The following is a 13,117-nucleotide window of genomic DNA, read 5'->3' as shown; positions in this document are numbered from 1 at the left end:
CCGGTCTTTTGAGCCAAGGTTCCATTGGATCTTCCTGTCCAGTTATAGCATCAACGAGGAGTGTAACAATGCAGAAGACCACACCTTAGCACAGTAGTACAGTGGCATCACAGCTCCAGGGTCCCAGGTTTGATTTACAGCTTGGGCCACTGTCTGTGCGGAATCTGCACGTTCTGTCCTTGTCGGCGTGGGTTTCCTCTGGGTGCTCCGGTTTCCTCCCACAATCCAAAGATGTGCAGGTTAGGTGGATTGACTATGCTAAATTCCCCTAGTGTCCAAAAAAGGTTAGTTGGGGTTACGGAATAGGGTGGAGGTGTGGGCTTAAGTAGGGTGCTCTTTCCAAGGGCCGGTGCAGACTCGATGAGCTGAATGGCCCCCTTCTGCACTGTAAATGCTATGATTCTATGATCTTCCACATGTCTTGCTCGATCCAGGTACTCTAGTGCATTAAAATTGGGATTGTACTAAGGATTTGAAAGTTTGTTGACCTGTGAGGAACCCTTCATACATATGTCCATCTATGTGTTGCTCTTTGTTGCTTTACATTTTGTGCTTGTCTGGCAGATCTTTCTGCAACACTTCCACTGGAGTGGATGCAATCACCAACTCAACAATTCTATCTGCTTGTTCTGCTTTAAAAAAAAAAAATCACAGTATGCCCTCTTTTCTCTTCATCTGCCAATGAAGTAGTATTTGAATTCTGTAGAATGTTGTTGAAATGACCTGATCTCCAGCTGATGATAACGGAACATTAATCTGATTCTGAACCGGTCCTCCAATGTAGTCCATATCTTTTGGGGGTCTATTAGCACTTCTGCTGTTAATTCTGACATGTCCACTGTGTAGATCTTCATTGCCAATTGTTAGGCAAATTTAATGGCTTGCTTGTCTGGTTCAGATACACCTAAATCAAGAAACCAAAGCTCAGTACGCCGTTTAAACATTTTGAATTCAGAGAGTAGGTCAGCTGCATCCCACAATGCTGTGGTGTTTTAATGATATAAAGGCACCAATCACTCATAATGCTTAGGGAAACATGTCATGGGTTTATTTATTTTGTCTAGGTGCATGGTACATAATAGATGTACATAGATAGAAATGTATGGATGTGCGCATTCTGCTCAAAAGCAAAAGTGAAACCAAGACTGGATCGCGTGACACATTTCACTTTGAGTGATGTGCTGCTGCTATCTCTTAAAGGCATATTTTGACACTTGCCTGCCAATTTTTGGACATGAACAAACTTTTCTCTAACTCTCAACATCTCCATCCTTTCTAACCATTGCCCTATCTCAAACCTTTTTCTAAAGCAGTAGGTCATATCATAACCTTGCAACTATACTGTCACTTAAAGCTTCGAACATCAAAATCACATGCAGCAAAACCGCTACAACAAAACTTTGTCATTTATAAAGCACTTTTAATGTAACAAAATGCCCCAAGCTATTTCAGAGCACTACAAAACAAAACTTGACATTACGCCACACAAAGTGTTATTATTACAAGAAGCAGAGGGCGGCACGGTGCTGCAGTGGTTAGCATTGCTGCCTCACGGCGCCGAGGTCCCAGGTTCGATCACGGCTCTGGGTCACTGTCCGTGTGGAGTTTACACATTCTCCCCGTGTTTGCGTGGGTTTCGCCCCCCACAACCAAAGGTGTGCAGGGTAGGTGGATTGGCTATGCTAAATTGCCCCTTAATTGGAAAAAATGAATTGGGTACACTAAATTTATTTTTAAAAAGAAATTTCTAGAAGCAGTTAGATATAGCACTTGGGGCAAAGGGGATCAAAGAATATTGGGGAAAGGTGGGATCAGGCTATCGAGTTGGATGATCAACCATGATCATAACAAATGGTGGAGCAGGTTTGAAGGGCCGAATAGCCTCCTCCTACTCCTATTTTTTATATTTCTATTACGGTAGATGATGAAAGAGTTAAGTTTTAAGGAGTGAATTAAAAGAGGAAAGCAGGGTAGAGATTAAGGGAGGGAATTACAGAGCTTAGGGCACTCGCAACTGAAGGTATAGCCACCAATGGTGGAGTGAATAAAATTGAGGATGCTCAAGAGGCCTGATTTACGGGAATGCAGACACCTTGGGAGAGTTGTTGGTCTGGAGGGAGAGTACAAAGATAAGGATGGATAAGGCCATGGGGGGATATGAAAATCAAACTGAGGATTTTTAATTCAAGACGCTCCCTGACCGGGAGTCAATGTAAGTCAGCGAGTATAGGGAGGATGGTTGAAGGGGACTTGATGCGAGTAAAGATATGGGCAGCAGAGTTTTGGATGACCTCAGGTTTATGGAAGGTAAATCATGGGAGGCTGGCCAGGAGTGCATTGAAACAGTCGTCACCTCTAATGTGCCTGATAATACTGCACCGATCCTCATTGAATTCCTTGGTCTCTCTGAATGTCTCTACAGTCCATCTCCAGGGCACATCTTTCTGCTTCCATTGTAGACATTACATTATCGCAAGACTTCTCTCGCACCTTCAGACACCTCTTGTGTATTGCACTGTTCCATCTTTGGCCGACGCCTCGTCATCATTTATATATTGCCCTTTTTGAGTGTTATTTAGAAGAATTAAGCCATCTTTTGCATGCATGCTAATGATGCAGAGATCTATTTTGTCACATCTTCAATTGTCCCACAGCAGTTTGCACCATCAGCAATTGATAATCTGCATGGAATTCCCAAATATATATTTCAGTTGCCATAACTCACTTTTGAATTCAATACAATCAGCACACACCCTTCGTTTTCACGTTATTTAGACAGAAATTCTGTGGCTTTTGAGTGGAAGTCAAAACATGTAAACGCATTCGCTGAAGCCCATTTGATTTTGTATGCAATTCATGTGACATCTAGTGGTGAAATCTGAGTATTACAGCAGTCTCCTGGATTAATGATAATCCCTAATTATTTACAAAATATTTTATTTCTATAATATCTGAAGGAAATTTGGAAATAAAGTCATCACAAAGTTTTGTTTTCCACAAAACATGGCATAGTATCTTGTTTGTGTTTTTATAACAAAATGGTGTAATAATGACCAGCCTACATTTGTGTCACATACAAAGCCAGTTTCACTTATTATCAGTCACATATTAGGTGTTCAGGAGTCTTCGGGACATTTCTTACTGTAGAAAGTTACTGTAATCACAGCTCCAGGGACCGGAGTTCAATTCCAGCCTCAGGTAACTGTCTGTGTGGAGTCTGCACGCTCTCCCGATGTCTGCGTGGGTTTCCTCCCACAGCTCAAAGATGTGCAGGTTAGGTGGATCGGCCATGATAAATTGCCCTTGGTGTCCAAAAAGGTTAGGTGGGGTGACTGGGATCGGGTGGAGGCACAGGCCTAAGTCGAGTGCTCTTTTCAAAGGCGGGTGCAGACTTGATGGGCAGAATGGCCCCCTTCTGCACTGTAAATACTATGATTCCATAAAACTGTATTGCAGCTGGAATATTGTGTACAGTTCTAGTTGCCACACTACAGGAAGGATGTGAGCACAATGGAGGGAGTGCAGAAGAGGTTTACAAGAATAGCTCCAGGGATGAGAAATTTCAGTTATGAGAATAGATTGGAGGTTGGCACTTTATTTCTTCTTATTAGACGGCTTTTCCCACTTGCGAGCCAATCTTCCCAATGTGTGCCACTTGGTTTGCCACCTACCTTTTGTTTGAAATACCACACCCCATTATTACATTATTTGCAAGTGCAGCTGTGATTCCTTTCCTTGATTCCAAGTCATTTAAATACAGGGAGAACAGCAATGGCCCTGTATTGATCCCTGTGGTATTCCAAATTCCAGAGTTTTCTCCTTAATTTCTGACCCAAATGACTATTTGGGGACTTAATAACTCTGTGTTTCTTGCTCGATAGCTGTCATATATCTTACAGTTGTGGCTTAATAATTAAATAATGCTCCTGATTTACCTCCTATTCCCCACCTTACTTTACATAGCTCAATAAAGGCTTCTCTCATTCACCTTTCAAGGCTAAGGAGTTCCTAGAAATTACAGTACAGGTCACTCGGCCCACTGTTTCTCTGCCAATGTTGCACCTTCAACTGAAGCTATCTACTTCTAACTCCACCCTCCATATAGTCTATGCTTTTCATTTCCAAATCCTTGTCCAATTTTCTTTTATAATGGTACGTTTTACACCACATTAACCACTTAAATAAGTAACTGGTGTTGCAATAATGCTTTTTCTTTTGTTGTTTTAGTGATAATCTTGAGTTTTCCCATTTTTTATCAATTTGTCATCCAATGGAAATAATCTTTATACCCTCTCAAAAGTGTTAATCATTTTCAATATCGTCAGTTTGATTTTGTCTTGATTTGCATCATTCCATTGAAATATTCCCACTTTTATGACTTGCTTTTTCATAGAACAGGTCTGGTGACCCTTCACTGAACCCATTCAATGGCTGTAATAGTCCTCCTGCAATGAAATGTAAGGAACTACGTGTGGCACTGCTCCATCTGTAGTCAAGTCAGAGCCCTGTACAAATTCAATATCAATTCCTTTTTTCATTCAAGAGTTCTAGTTTATCCTTATGACTCAGAGTAGAAATCAGCTTCATTACACAGCCTCTGATGCTTGCCCTTCATGTTTTGGTGACCAGAGTTAAATGCAGTACCCAAGGTGCTTGCCTAACTACAGCACCATTACAGTTTCAACAACAGCCTCTGCTTTGTAGTTGATGGATTTGGCAATATACCACCTCAGCATTCTGTTAGGCTGAAAATGAGAAGTTCTGTTTCTTAAATTTGCATAGCAATCAACATTTATAAATTTCAAATCGCCAGTGCCCACTAAATCATTCAAATGAGCAGTTGACCTGTTTGATCAGTTAAATTGTTAATATTTAAATTTGTACATGTTTTGGTTCAAAAGGTTTGAATTACATTTTTGATTTACCCCAGCCTCTATTGAACCATGTGGTCAACGGCAACAATAAGATGCACGTGCAAGTGAGAGAATTACTTAAATTGATTTCCCTTCCTATGGGAATTCACAACTGCTTGAAAGCCCAGCGGAAAGGGGAATGCTCACATCAGATGCAAATCTATTGTCCCAACACTCCATTGCCCAATGCCTTGGTACATCAAGAGCTAGACCAACACATAGCATTGCATTAAAATTCATCCTTTGGTGCCCAAAACATGGGGGACTTCGTTTTTCACATATTGTAAAAAATACATTTTGATTTTGAAAACTGAAATGCATTCTTGGTTTATAATAGCAATCATCTGGTATATAAATTTTGGTTACAATGTAAGAGAATAGCCAAAAAGGGCCATTTCTTCACTCAGCATACACACCTTCTACAGTTGCAGCACCTATAAAATAAAGTATTAGCTATACAAAGTTCATAGCATTGCCCAAAAGGAATTAAAAGAATAAACATTTCTAAGTGTTATCCACTTGAGGAAAACTTGTAGAAATCATCTGTTAAAATAGACTTGTCTCAAAAGGATGTATTCAGAGCATATCAGGTACCAACACAGCTCTAAGTCACCCAAATATGAAGAACATGTGAATAGTGCTAATTATATTTACCTATATATTGAGTGGGGAAAAAACTGAGGGAAAATGAAAGATTCAAAAACATTTATTCAGTTGTTGCTACTTTTACCACTCATACAAAAATTACTCACAGTTAAAACAATATCTTGTAAACTTCTGTTATATCCAACAAAACAACAAGTGATTTACAGAATTACAGAATTGCTGTAACAGCAATAAAGAGTCCAAAGATAACAGGTGTTATAGTTTGGTAATCTGGAGCTCATACTTTGACAGGCATTTAAATGTAATATCGGTGGCAGATCATTTCTTTGTACACAATGATAGTAATACAATTAATTCAGAAAGCTGAGGGCAGACAGCTGTGGTTTTATTGACAAGCCTGGAGATGCAATTTAATATATAGCAACTTGAACCTCTCCTAAATGAAATCTGTGTGCATATTCTAGGTTGTGTAGTTGAGAAAAAGAGGCTGATACAGGAATAACAATCTCCAAAGATAATGGGTGGGATCCTTTGACCTGCCCCATCTGTTTTCTGGTGGGACACGCCCCCACCAGCAACAGGATTCTTTGTCCTGGCAGCCAGCCAATGGGGTTTCCCAATGTGGCCACCCTCACACCATCGGAAAATCCGCGGGCCTGAGTGCGCTGCCAGCAAAATGGAGGATCCTGCTGATGGAGATTCCAGCCCAATATATTATTACAGGGTTAGGCAAAGGTTGCCCCAAATCTCTTATCATAACACACTCCCTCTAACATTAGGCACTGGCCTTGTGGTTCACCTCCCTGTTGCCTCCAATGTTTGAATATCTTCCCTTAAGTCATTCTCAAAAGGTTTGGGTCTTGTTTGATTACTTGGTACCAACAATCAACAGGATACACCTACACCACCACAGCATCAGTGCTCCGGCCTCCAAGGCAGCATCACAGGGGTCCCATCTAGGACATCACCTAAATGGCCCACTCTTGGTGTTTGCCAAAGTTCAACAGTAGAACACTCACTTGAGTCAGAGACTGTGGATTCAAGCTCCACACTGGAGACTTGAGCACATAAACTAAAATGGCACTTCAGTGCAATACTGTAGGAATGTAGCACTATCTTTCAAAGATGATATTAAACCTCGGTCACGTCTACCTTTTCAAGTGGATGTAGAATTTGAAGAAGAGCTGGAGAATCTGCAAACAACATCAGCAATAGATTATCTAGTTATTTATCACGTAAATATTTGTGGGACCTTGCAGTCTGAAAAGTTGTTGCTTTGTTTCCTATGTTATAACAGTGACTCCACTTCAAAAAGCACCTTATTGCCTGTAAAGTGCTTTGCGAGGTCAAGAAAGGCACTACATGAATCCAAATTATTTTTTCTTTACATAATATAGTTAAAAATAACTTTATTTTAAAATTCTCATCTCAGGAATATGACTTTAGATCTGATAGTTTTTCCTACTAACAGAAAACTGATGAGGTCCAGTTCTGTACAGACTAAAATCTGAGAGATGCTATATAGCTGGTCTCACAAGATTTAAAAGGCCCCAACACTACCAATTAAATCACAGATGTCATAGCATTGGAATACAAAGCAAATGCATCACAGTTTCAATCATATTGCCTGGCCTAATATAAAGTTGCATGTGTACAGATATATGACTGCACCTATGGTACAAATACATATTACTTTTCACCTCTGGCAGCTGGGTTTGATTCCAATCCAAATTGCTCGGATGAAGATACCCAGTTTTTTCTGGTTTGTCAACTTTCTTATAAAACCAAATCTTTGGCTGTCTCTTCTTAGGCCCTTTCACTAAATGTTTACCTATTTTGTCACGAATTGGCAATCTCTGAAGGCATAAGGATGGTTATTGAGGGAACTGGAAGTATCACACTGAAACATGTTTCTATAAGGAAAGGCACATTGTTGAGAGACAGGTTATCAAGGCAAAGCCAAGACTCCACAACTAGCTGGAATATAACTGTCCATGCAGTGTTCGATGCCAATGCTACTTACCCAAAATTGGTAACGATTTCATATTCTAACATTGCACTAATATCCATTACTCTGATGGCCACAACACAATAATCCAATAAATTTTTAAAATACACATCACATATGCTATTTACCTAAAATGTACCCCTGTCATAATATATTCACGATCGATTAAAAAAAAATAAACATAAAGTACCCAATTATTTTTTTCCAATTAAGGGGTAATTTGGCAGGAGTTACAGCGGATCCGGGGTGATACCGCTCCCGCTCGGCCTCAAAGACCCCACCCTCAAGGATATTTTCTCCTTCCGACGCTAGGTCTTTGTTTGCCTGGCCCGGAAGGAGGTCCTGGAAGGGGCTTTTGAGATCATTTTTGGCGAAAAAACCTACTGCATCTTCTGGTCCTCGGGTGATGTGCCACGGCTGCAAGGTGGACCATATTAGAAAGAATTGCCCCACCTCTAACACTGCCGCTGATGGTGCCGCCGCCCCTCTACATCTACTGGCATGGCGGTGAGGGGACAGCCGCGTGGCCGGAAGGCCGAGAAGACGACCAACAGGGCGATTCGCCAGCGGTCAGGTTTGGATCCTTCTGACCCTCTGACTGACCCAGTGCCCCTGGCTACTGACACGAGTGCAGTCGTTACGCCTCACCCACCATCACCCAGCAACACCCTCAGTCCGGTGATATTTTGCCATCAAATGCCGGGCCCGGCGACACTTCTGCGCAGGCTCCTGTGGGTGGTGGCAGTGAGGTGCGTGACCTCGAACCAGAGGGTGCTCTGTCCCAGCTACAAATTCTGGAGAGAAGCATTGAGGGACAAGGAGTCAGCCTGGAGGGGCCTCCAGAGATAGAGGTCTCCCCAGTGTGTGACCCTGCAAACAGCGTCACTTCAGGTTCTTTTCCATAGATGTCACGTCCAGTCCCCGAAAGAAAAGAGGCGGGGGAATAGTGAGGAAATCCCAGCAGCTGCCGCTGTCCACCGAGCAGGATGCTTCGGGGTCGGCCGGGACCCTAGAGGGCCCGTTCCACCCAGTACAAATTAGCACGCTGGACTTGTTCAATTTCTCAGGGGAGGGGGGTCATCGATAACCCCCTGCTTTTTAGGTTCTTACCGGGTTATAGTTTGGAAGACCCTCTGTCCCAAACGCTGTCTTCGGGCACCTCTGCCACCATCCTGGACCTGTTTCCGGACTGATTTTTAGGGCCTTCCGGTGACCAGGCGGCGGGGGCCCGGGAGGAGCCTGTGGAGATCCCACCTGTCGATGATCCTGGTGGCGGGATCAAGGCAGGCCCTGGGTTGGTTGGTGGGCCCCGTGTCACCCTCCGCACTCAGTGTCGTGGAGGATCCGGGTACGGAGGGCGGCTGTCTGAAGGCTGTCAGCTGCCCAGTGCCGGGAGCGGAGGCTGCACATGAGGATCTCTGCAGTGGGGTGCAGGGCTCACTCATGCCTGACACTGTGTCACCCCTCACCCCCTCTGGGGGACTCCTGTAATCGGACACATCATAATTGAAGGTTCTTTTGTTTTTCTGCCTCTGTAGATAGTTCAGGCATTGTCCTATTGGGCCCTCCCCACCAGCTCCTTTCCCCTCTCGCCCCACCACACCCCTTCCTTTCCCTTCTGTTGGTACAGAGCCGAGGGTATCTGGTCTCTCCAGCGCAAAGTTTAGTGCGTGTACCATTTGATTTTGTACAACTGTGTTGTGAACTGTTTTAATAATCAGGGTATCCTACCACCCCCCCTCCCCGTACGTTGGTACTGAGGGGAGGGTACCCTGTTTCTCCAACACAAAATTACTGTTTATACCGTTTGGCCTTGCATATATTTTACTGTTTTAATAAAAAGATATGGTCAATTCACTTACCATGCACATCTTTGTGTTGTGGGGGTGAAACCCATGCAGACACGGGGAGAATGTGCAAACTCCACATGGGCAGTGACCCAGGCCGGGATTGAACCCGGGTTCTCAGCGCTGTGAGGCAGCAGTGCTAACCACTGCGCCGCCCTCAGGATTGTTTCTTACACCTTACTCAGAGTGTAAGAGTATAATATTATTATAAATATTACATTCAATGTGTGAATCGTATAACACCAATGGGATTGTAAAGTAAATCAATATTTGTGAAGACCATTGGGACATTTCTAAGAAGAAATCATATGCTATCATAAATGGAACTTATTTTCATATGTGGTCCTCTTATGGCATGATTTAATTGGAGACAATTTTCACAGAATTCAGATTTTTTGCATTGCCGACTGTTAGTTTACATGTTTTGATATGAATCCAGAAGCGGAGGACAGATGCACAATGAACAACACAAGTTTCCATTAGGACATAACAGAAATATCAATTGCTATAAATTTCTTCAGGAACCTTAGTTTGCAACACTAAAGTGTCCTATGTTCCATCATGAGTTAAATTTGAAAATTGACATGATTATATGGGACAATACAGTGCAAAATTAACGAAGTCAAATTGATGAGCCTTAACTATCTTTGATTTTAAAAACTGAGTTCCAAATTTAGACCAAACATATATACAGTTAAATATGGACTTGTATAAATTGTGCATAAAACAATGCATTATACCTGATATTCCTATTTCTATTCAAAAATGAAATTGGTCTGATTCACAAACAGAAAGAAACTACATCCAAAAAATCCACTGTTCTAAAGTAGTATACAAATCGCATGTAGTATAAAATTGTTCAGTGAAAGATGCTATTCCACTGGTTGGTCTATTTTACAGAACCAAATGGATCATGGATTTATTTTAATTGTTTAACGGGTGCCTCATTCCCAGTTGGTTTTCCAGCCTGCCTTTTCCAACAGGTTAGTAGGCATAGCTACATCATAAGATGTAAATGAAAAATGTAATAACAGGACTGTCAGACCTTATGGCCAGGTAACATGTTGAATCTTTTTCTTTGGCTCTGTAGATCTCAACTCCACCTGCAGGCAAAAACAAAGTATTATTTGCAATACTAAATACTATTTAATTGTTCTGTGCGCCTGTGTATATAACAGCAATAATGTATGCGTTAAATTGCCACCAGGATTGAAATTGTGTTTGTAATAGCTGAATACAATTTGCATTTAGACTTCACAAAGATACACAAATGTTTTGTCTGTGTTTTATCAGTACTAGTTATGAGCAAAATACAATTTCCAACTCTGCAGTATAACATGAAAAAAAAAATAAGCAAATACAAACACTGTTTTTTGTCGATTTGTTTGATAGAGCATGAAGTTGATATTTTAAGACCATGTCATGAATCTCCGGTGTTTCGACTGTATGATATCCGCTACTTGGATTACTCTAGTAAAGCACAAAACTTAAGTTGGGTAAACTAAAACAGGTGTTGCCGATGCATAATGCTGATATCTTCTCCCTATAATTTTGACCAATGCTTTAATGTTCACAAGAGCAAAATACTGTGGAAGCTGAAAATCTGAAACAAAAACAGAAAATGATGGAAATACTCGGCTGGTAAAATAGATCACTTTTCCTCTGTGTATTTTCCTGGTAATTGTCTTGTCTGCCACTTGGCTCCTTGAAAATAATGGAAATGGTTTCAGTTAATCAATGCCAGTACTATAGACAGAGTTTGGAGTTTAGACAGTAGAAATGGAACTAACTCCTTTGGTTAAAGATGCTCCGGAGGCTGTCTGATGAATTCACTAAATCAATCATTAACTCAAGTATGAAAATGAACAAAATAATTCCCATATCTGCCGTTCGCACCTCCCTCACTGTAATTCTGAAAATCAGGAATTATGCTGCAGTTTTGGTACCGCTCACCAATATCGGATCCTTTTCACAACTTCCTCTGATCTGCTGCACAAGAGTGCAAAAGATGGATCAGCAAACTGGGGTGTGGGGTGTTGACTTGTGTCATAATCTCTGTATTCCAAAGGGGTTGCTGCTTTCTATCCACCATAAATACAGAACTACTTTATCTGAACCTGGGGACGAGGGAAGAAAAGAAAAGAAAAACAATGGCAGGGCTGAGGGGAGTGCTTCCATAGGTCTGAATCTAAAATAAGTTTTAATTCATGGAAGAAACAAACTATGATCACACCATTCAAAGGCAATAATTATTTTCAGTACAAGAAGAGATTCATTTCTCTTTTAAGGCCACAGATGACAATTTAGCTTACGCAAGATGCGTGGACATACTTTCCACTTGGCCCTTCAGTACCTTTGCAACCAATTCTTACAGGCACTGAAGGAAACAAAGAAAAGATTTACACAAATGCAAGAAAAAAATAGATAAGGAAGTACAAAACAACACTAGGGAGAAAGTAATGAAGTGCAAATATATGTTTCAAAAATGATAATGGTGAAAATAATACATTATTATGGACAAAATTCCAGGATCTAACAACTTCCAAGCCTAATGAAATAGGTAAAGGCATTTTAGATGCATTAGCTATAATTTTCTGACGCTCTCGAGATTTGTAAATTATAGAGAAGAAGATTTGCCCGTGGAGCACCACTATGCAGTCAACTAAGATTCCCCAGCGGCTGACAGCTCTGCCGGTCCTCAATTATATTAATGGTGAATGCCGTTCAGTCTGCACAGGTGGCAAAGACAAGTGGAAACTCCAGGCCATTGCGTATAAAGCAAGTTATATTAAACCTTTAAAAAGCATTGTTAGGGACTTAGCTTCAGTCCTGTGTCTAATTCTGTGCAACACTGTTGAGGAAAAACATCAATTTAACTTCATATCAAGAAACTGAAGAGAACACTGGTACAACCAAAGCTATGGGCCCCAACAACATCCAGGCTGTCGTGCTGAAGGCTTGTGCTTCAGAACCAGCTGCACCCCAACAAAGCTATATCATCACCATCTACCCTGCAAAGTGGAAAATTGCTAGGTATGACCTGCCACAAAAAGCAGGACAAATGCAGTATGCTCAATTAACACCCCATCACCAGCCATCAGGAAAATTGAAAATGTTGTTGACTGCTATAAAGGGCACTTACTTACCAACAACCTGTTCGCAGATGCTCTATTTGGGTTATACAAGCACCACCCAGCTCCAGGCTTAATTTCAGTCTTAGAAAGAGCCGAATTCCAGTGGTAAGATATGAGGCAGCATTTAACTGAATGTGGGGACTTCCGGGTGCGGCGAGGGACTTCCGGGTGCGGCGATGACCAGCTGAGTCGCACGTTTCGGCAGCTCCCGGTGAAACGGACTTTTGGGCTCTTGATAGGAGCCCCAACGGCAATTTTGACGGCTAAAAACACTGTGCGGTAAACCAGAAGGGAATCCCCCCTGGATACGGATGAAAAAAGGAGGAGAAAGTGGCCGGATTGCAGTGGATCCTTTAGAACAGCGGCAAGGAAGGCAAGCAAAAACCAAGATGGCGTCGGAAGGTGGCAGTTTAACATGGGGCCCTGAACAACAAGAGTTCTTGAAATGCTGTGTGGAAGAGCTCAAAAAGGAAATGAAGAAAGAGCTGTTGGCCCCGATACTACAGGCGATCGAAGGGCTAAAGGAGGAACAAAAGACCCAGGAGCGGGAGCTTCGGGTCGTGAAGGCAAAGGCAGCCGAGAATGAGGACGACATACAGGGCCTGGTGG

General features: G+C 42.0%; 1 long non-coding RNA gene across 1 annotated transcript; it reads right to left on the bottom strand.

Annotated features, from left to right (window-relative positions):
* Nucleotides 1-523: 523 nt before the first annotated feature.
* LOC140391792 (uncharacterized) lies at nucleotides 524-11,737 on the bottom strand. The gene is made up of 2 exons (XR_011935186.1): nucleotides 10,420-11,737; nucleotides 524-904 (listed from the first exon to the last, which is right to left on the bottom strand). It is a non-coding gene; the product is annotated as an uncharacterized lncRNA (long non-coding RNA).
* Nucleotides 11,738-13,117: the final 1,380 nt, after the last annotated feature.

This window comes from Scyliorhinus torazame, chromosome 15 (genome assembly GCF_047496885.1).
Source record: "Scyliorhinus torazame isolate Kashiwa2021f chromosome 15, sScyTor2.1, whole genome shotgun sequence".
Taxonomy (NCBI): Eukaryota; Metazoa; Chordata; class Chondrichthyes; order Carcharhiniformes; family Scyliorhinidae; genus Scyliorhinus; species Scyliorhinus torazame.
Note: the sequence above shows the minus strand (reverse complement) of the source record. Positions and strands in the feature narration are given on the sequence as shown.